Source organism: Nanorana parkeri, unplaced genomic scaffold (assembly GCF_000935625.1).
Source record: "Nanorana parkeri isolate BGI_ZX_2015 unplaced genomic scaffold, ASM93562v1 scaffold1626, whole genome shotgun sequence".
NCBI lineage: Eukaryota > Metazoa > Chordata > Amphibia > Anura > Dicroglossidae > Nanorana > Nanorana parkeri.
The window spans coordinates 71,560-79,326 of NW_017307894.1; positions in this window are offsets into that span (position 1 = coordinate 71,560).

Consider the following 7,767-nt stretch of genomic DNA (forward strand, 5'->3'; position numbering starts at 1 on the left):
ATTCTTGTACTGCCTTAGGATTGATGTTTACACAAGCCTTAAAGAGAAGGACTAGCACATTGTTATAACTGCCAAGAACTCTTTAGGCAATCCTTCAAAAGTTATCTCTTCAGGGAAGCTATAAAAATCTTGTATAATAATTATCCTAGGGTACTAGCAAAAAAAACTGGAATTTTGTCTTACCTGTAAAATCAGCTTCAGTCATGACAGGACACAGAGAGTTAAATTCTTAGACCACTGGGTTATGCAATTACATTCAGGCGATTGTACACTGGCAAATCAATCAAAGCTACAGGAACAGCCCTACTTAACACCTCACACTCCCAGCCAGCCTAAATTTTGCAGGTTCTTTAGCAAGGAGATGTGTGTTATCTCAATCAATAAACAGCATTGACTTTAATATCATGGAGTGCGAGTGACTACTTTAATCTACCAAGTTTACAGATCCATCTGTAGTATTTTATGGCAGAAAGTGGCATCTGCAGAGTCCTGAAAATCCACCTGGTAGAACTTGACAAATGTGTGAACAGAAGATTAGGTGACGCACTTACAGATTTGGGAGACTGATGCTGGTACTCCCAAGAAGCACTAATACTTTTGGTACGATGTGCTTTAACAGTAAAAAGTTTTTTTCTTCTTTGAGCTTGAAGGCCTTAGTGATGGTCCTACTAACCCACCTGGCAACGGTGGAGCAAGAGGCTTTAGGCCCCACCTTAGGGATGAAAAGAGGTTCAAACTTACGGATATAGGCGGTGGCCAGAAGAAAAACTTGCACAGCCCTAACCATATCAAGGCAGTGAAGGTAAATCTTCCAATGTTTAGGAAAGGAAATAAGGATGGCAAGTTTCTGCCTTCCACCTGGTTGAGATGGAAGGCAGAAACAAGCTTAAGAAGGAAAGAGTCATTAGACCTAGGAACCATTTTAAGCTTGTGAATAAACAAGAAGGGTTCTTTGCAGGTCAAGTCTGCCACTTGAAAACCCGTCTTGTACATGTTAGGGCAACCAGGAAGGCCACCTTGCAAGTGAGTATAGACAGAGGAATATTTCTAAGGGCAGTTTCTGAAGAGAACAACAAGAAGTGGTTGAGGTCCCACAGCACCACTGAAGCATGGTCCAGGCCAGATTGATGAAAGGACAGAATGTGTCCCATGCAGTATTTCCTGGACAAGAAGGATTCTTTGCAGGTCAAGGCTGCCACTTGAGTGATGTTATAGCAACCAGGAAGGCCACCACGGGAGTGAGGGAGTGAGTATAAACAGAGGAATTTTCTAAGCGGATCACACTGGGGTTTTTGAAGAGTCAACAAAAAGAGGCTAAGGTCCCACAGCCCCGCTGAAGCATGGTCCAGGCCAGATTAATGAAACAGAATGCATCCCACGCAGAATGTCCTAGGATGGAACCCTCTAGCCTCACGCCATGGAAAATAAGCCTTCCAGTTAAGATGGTAGCCCTTTGCGAGAGGTTGTGATTCTAGCCTTTAGAAGGGTAGGAATGACAGTTAGAAAAACCCATCTGCTTCAACAGCAATGCCTTTAAAACCAGTGACCAAGAAGCACGATGAACACTAATCCTTGAGACAAGAGGTCTGTACGATCCTGGAGTGCTCATGGAGAGTCCCCTAGGAGTTTTATCACGTCCGCGTACCACAGTCTTCTGACTGGTTGGGAGTGATGAGGATCACCAGGATGCCCTTTCACTTCATTTGAAGGAAGTGAGGTAATAGCTTCAAGGGATAAAAGACAGATTAGATAGAACTGACCCCATGGATTCACCAAGGCAACCAAAGCAAAGGCCCAGGTATCCCTGCCCCTGGAAAAAACAATCTGTAGAGCTTGTTGTTGAAACTGGGCTGAGGTAGTCTGCCTGCCATTTTCCCCTGCCTGGAATGTGCTTGGCAGACAGGGCTGGATCATGAAGTTCCCCCCAAGCCAGAATTAAGTCTGCTTCTCTTTGAGCAGCACAGTTTCTGTTGCCTCACTGACAGATGATGAAGGCCACAGCCACTGCGTTGTCCAACTGGATCCCTCAAACGCGAGTTCCAGTGTTAAGGAGACAGCTGAATCTCCAAGATGTTGATCAGGAGCCAAGACTCCTCTGGCCACCAGGTCCCTTGAACTGAGAGGCTCTCAGGAACTCCCCAGCTTTGCACCCTGGCATTAATTGTCCGCACCTTCCAAGACAATGGCGGTAAGGACTTCCTCATTCCAGTGTTGGTTTGGTAATCCACCAAGCCAGGGCAACCTTGGACATCCGGGACCAGGGGATGGGAAATTTAGGGACTCAACTGGTTTGTCCCACACAAATGTTGAGCTGCAGGCTCTGGACTGAAACTGAGCATAAGGCACTGCCTTTGAGGCTAAAATCAGACCCAAAACTTTAATGCAGAAGCAAATGATTGGCCTGCCTGGACCTTAAGTGAAGGGAGACTCTGGCTAGGGGGGCATCCAAGACCAGGCCAAGGTAATGCAAGGGCTTCAGCATTGAGTACTGGAGATTCAGGATCCAGCCGAAGCCCTGGAGGGATTGGGTCATCCCCTGAATGTTGGATGATAGAGCTAGTGCTGACCGTTCACTGAGCAGGAGGTCGTCCAAGTACCCCACTTTGGAAATCCCCTGAGACCTAAGTGGGCCCAGGACAGGGGCCAGCACCTTGGTGAATACCCTGGATGCCATGGACAGACCAAAGGGAAGCACAAAACCATGGAGGTTCTGGGTATCCACAGCAAAACGCAAGTAGTGATGGTGGACAGGGTAAATGGAGATGTCTAAGTATGCATTCTTGATGTCCACCAAAGCCAGGAAAAATGCCCGGGTGAACGGAGGCAATGACAGAGCCAGAAGATTCCATTAGGAACTTTTGGACTCGCAGGAACCTGTTAAGGCATTTTAGATTCAGAATAGGGCAAACCCCTACCTTCACCTTGGGGACAATGAACAAGCAGATAGAACCTCTGAAAATTGTCAGCCTTTGTTACACATACTATGAGCCCTTGAGAAAAGAGCTGACCCAATACATTGAAGAGATTCACGCATCTCTAAGGAGATTTGGGCAAAGAGGAACACAGGAAACGAGGGGGAGGCAGGGAGTGGAGCTCTAGTATGTAACCCTTGGCCACATGGCCTTGAACCAAACAATCCTCCTAGGATCCAAAAATGTCCTAGGCCCCACGAGCCAAGAAGGCTGCCAGACATCCCACAACATGTGAAAGGGAGGGCACTCCTTCATGGGGAAGAGGGTTTATTCCCAGATTTGGCAGACCAGGCCTCTAGTCTGAACTAGGACCCTTAGGTCTGTGAAGGATGAAAGGAGCTTTTAAATAATGAAGTGAAAGTTTTTTTTGCCATGGGAGGTTTTTACTTCTTTTGGGGAAGGAAGGTGTTGCTGCAATCAACTTCAAGTTTACCTTATTTTTTTTTTCTTAAAAATAATACATTTTCTCAGTTTAATCATTTAATGTTTTCTATTGTGAATAAAAAAAATGGGTCTATGATTTTTGCAAATCATTGCATTCTGTTTTTATGTAGATTTTACACATCCCAACTTTTTTGGAATTGGGATTGTACTTTCGCCCCCAGTGACCTCCATTACATAGGTGTCCAAGGATTCGCCAAAGATGTGTTCTCCAGTAAAAAGCATACGCTTTAGGCGCTTCTTGCAGGGGAGCTCCACGGACTAGCATTTAAGCCAGAGAATTCTCTACATGAATGATGAAGAGGAGCCTCATCCTGGAGATTTGGGGGAAAGTGTTTGCCAAACTGGCTACACCCAAAAACAAGGCCACAGGCAAAAGTTCTAAACAATGGATAATTTCAGGATCTGACAAAATGGAACCTGGGTTTCTAACCATAGTCCTAGATCAAAACCAACAAGGTTTGACAAACTGCCATCGTTGCAATGATGGACTGCAGAGGATGGAGGGTCTGGAGAGTGGCTCCAACCTTTTCTCCATGGAGTCCTAAAAAAAAAAAAAAAAAAAAGGCTGCCTTTGTTAGGGACAGCAAAAGTCTTGTGCAGACAGGAAATAGCAGACTGTCCACTTTACAAGTCAGTCCTCCTCTGGCAAACTGTTTGTTAAGTAAACCTCTTTACAGCAAACTTAGACATTACTACAGAAAATTTCTCTAGTGAGAAAACCAGCGAAGAGGGTCTTAGAAGGTGCAGACAAATACCCTGAAGCTAAAAGTGAAGAGGACAGGGAATAAAGCATGAGAATAGCCACAATGGTATCTAGGGATGTCCCGATACCGATACTAGTATCAGGGCCGATGCAGGGCATTTTCAGGAGTACTTGTACTCCTGAAAATGCCCCGATGCATAGATCAGATACCGGCCCTTTAACATTTTTTTTCAACTAGCTTCGGCCATTGACCCGCATAGCCCCTGCCCGGGAATACCTTTCCACCAAAAGCAGACTCCCTCTCTGCTCTGACCTCTCCAGACGGAAGTGCGACAGTGTGGTGGGCGGTAAGTGTTCTGTGTGGACAGTCTCTTCTCCCTGCTGGTGCTGGCTGCAGCAATCTGTGTCCCTTTCACAGACCTCTGTAGCCAGCAAGAGTAGGGAGAAGAGACTATGGCTGGGACTCTGAATTCCCCCGCGGGGGCCCCCCCCACCTTGTACCTCTGCTGCTCCTCTGTCCTTGCGTGTCCCCTCCTTTTCAGCTTGATGAAACTGTTTCCTTTTGGTGATATAGCACAATGTGCAAGATGTCCGTGCTCCTTATTTGTTTTATTAATGCATTCACCCGACGTACACAGAAGTTTTCACTCTCAATGAAAGAAGAGAATGTCCGTTCTGTGTGTTCATGGGGGAGGAGGAGAGAAGCTGTAAATCTTGCCTTCACACAGAACAGACCTTGCTGTCTTTCATTGAGAGGGAAACCTTCTGGGTATGTCTGGTCAGAGCATTATTAAACACATAAGGAGCACAGACAGCGGACACTGATATATAACACCAAAAGCAAACAGTTTTATCAAGTGGAAAAGGAATGGACACTTGTAACAATAGCCAGCCTGCTATTGGATATTGCAATTTAAAATATCCAATAGCAGGCTAGCTATTGCTCCCAGCCACTGCCTGTCATATTTACATTAAGTGAAGTGGAAAGGTGACACTAGAGGTCTAAAAGACCCCTAATATCACCTTAAAAAGAACCTGTCACCTCCAATGCATGCAGCCCTGGTGAGAAACTGCCCTAAAACCATTATTCTGTATTGTTTTAGGAAAAATGCCACATGTCCCCTTAAGAAAAAGTATTGGTAATTGGCATCGCGGCAAGTACATGAGGGACAGTACTTGTACTTGGAAAAAGTGGTATCAGGACATCCCCAATGGTATCCCAAGTATGGTAGAGATCTTGTCAGCAGCATGGTTTGACTTAGTGGCTCCTGAGCCCCCCACCCTAGTGCACCTGTGTGTGAGTTCCACCAAGTGCATCCAATATACTCACAGCATTTGGGAGAGGGTGCCTAGTGTCAAAACTACTGTTGTCAACTCAGGGTTTAGGTGTGCAACAGTAGTATTTCGGAGCACAGCTTGCAGAGTCCCAGCAGCAGCACACAGCATGTGGTTAGGCTGAGCATGTGCTGAGAGAGACAAAACAGCAGGTGCATGCAAAGTACGAGTACCCCAGAGGAAACTGGGCAGGTTTGAATGTAAAACCTAGTGAGGGATAGAAAAATTCAGGGTCGTTTTGTCCTCACCATGAGCTTCGAGAGGTCTAGTAGGTTGCGCCACAACTTTGCTCTTCTGCTCGGCATACCCCCCCCTGGGAACTCAACCTCCATCTTACAGAGGACAAGGAAATCCACTGCCATCCTAGCACGTACCTGGAGCAAAGTGCTCAAATACCCCCTAAGGCAGCATCGCTGGTAGAGATGGACTTGTTTTGCACTCTATTTGTAAGCAGTTACTGTGTTTCATATATTGATTGTATGTTTTTTGTATATTCTTTTTCAGTTTCACCCACCTGGTTTTGTTAATAATGCTTCACTCACTGGAAGTCTGGCTTATTGCCAAATAGTAGGGTTTAGCTGCATGTCCAGCTATACAGGCCACAGGGTAATGTGTTGCGAGGACAGAACAATTCCATTTAGTTTTTTTTATGTACAGTGTTCCAGCACGGATGGTCACAGGAAAAGCCATACAAAACTAGAAGCTGCTCCTAGCCAGATTCAGCACTCTTAAGTCCAGCCAGTTGACTAGTGTTTGGCAAAGGTCACATGCTTCCTAGGGGGTCGTAACCTGCTGTCAAAAAACTTACATGAACCGGGGGCGTGGCTTGAGCAGCTGAACATGGCAGACGTGTGCTGATTCAGCTCCTCTCCCCCTGGGCACCTATCTCCACTTTTCTCAAGCTAACTTTATCGACCCGACCTCAAACCCTCTCCACTACGATCCCGGATCCCTTCTCTCCCCCCCATGGGCAGGAAAAGTGCCTACCAACAACGCACCCGCAAATCTACACGATCCTCCGCTGCACGGAGTGTGAAGGCCGGAGCAACGGCTACACCACCAACCGCATGTATGATGGCCTCCTCTCCTCTGTACCCAGAACATCCATCGCCATCCGGGACTCCCTCAGACTTGCTCATCTCATCTCCGAGCAGCTCAGCCGCCCACTCTCCAGCCCCAGCTGCCGCAGAGTTCCATCTCCGAGATACCCAGCGTCTGGATCGGTTCAAAGCCATGCTGCAAACAGAGCTCAAAATGGCCACCGATACAATCTCTGCCAACCTCTCCAAAGAACTCAGAGACTTGGGCTCTCGCACCGATCTTTTGGAGACTAAAGTGGATGACACTACTCATGTGGTGAACGCTCACTCTGCCGCCCTCACCTCATTACAGACGGACCTCGCGATGGCGGTCTCGAAACTCGAGGACCTTGAAAACCGGGCGCGTAGGGGGAACCTGTGCATTCGAGGCGTACCAGAACGGGTGGAAGACTTAGCCTCTACCATTACTGCACTCTTCCAAGAACTTCAGCCGGCAATCCCTATAGATCGTATGGAGTTCGACAGGATCCACCGCTCAATAGGCCCTAGGCACTCTGACGGTTTACCCCGGGATGTGATTGTTAAGTTCACCTACTACCGTACGAAAGATGCTATCTTTCAGGCAGCTAGGAATGCACACGCCCTCTCGTTCCAGGGCTTTACCTATGAAGTTTATGCTGACCTCAGCCCCATCACTATCCAGAAACGGAGAGCCCTCAAACCTTCTCTAGCCGTACTACGTTCCCATCAGATCAGATACGCCTGGGGATACCCCTTCCGGCTTGTATTCCAATACAACGGGAGATCCCACAGTGTTACTTCGGCGGAGGATGCCCAACGTCTGCTGTCGGATCTAGGCCTGGTCCCCTCGCCCTCCAAGCGGCAGAGCCCACACCCGGACCGGCCATCTCCACGCCATCTGACCCCTGTCTGGACCCTGGCAACGATGAAGAAGACGACCCCCTCCGCCAAAGATCCTGCTCGTGGTCGAGCCTCTGACCCCACCTGATTTGTGAGTAAGACCTCTACTGCTCTTCACTTCAGGCCTGTTGCCTGCCACGCTGGTTCCCGTCGGAACTAGGCCTGTGATCCCCCCCCACTGTTGGGGCCTGTCCCGAGTTCGGGATCATTGTTCTCTGACTACAGGTTCTTGCCTTTCTTTTGGCCGGAAGCGGGGACCCGGCAGTTTGGGACCGTGTTTGGCCTCGGATGTTCCTTTTGCTCCCGCCAGGCGCTCCCGGTGGACCGTTAACATTTCCGTTGCAAGAGTTGC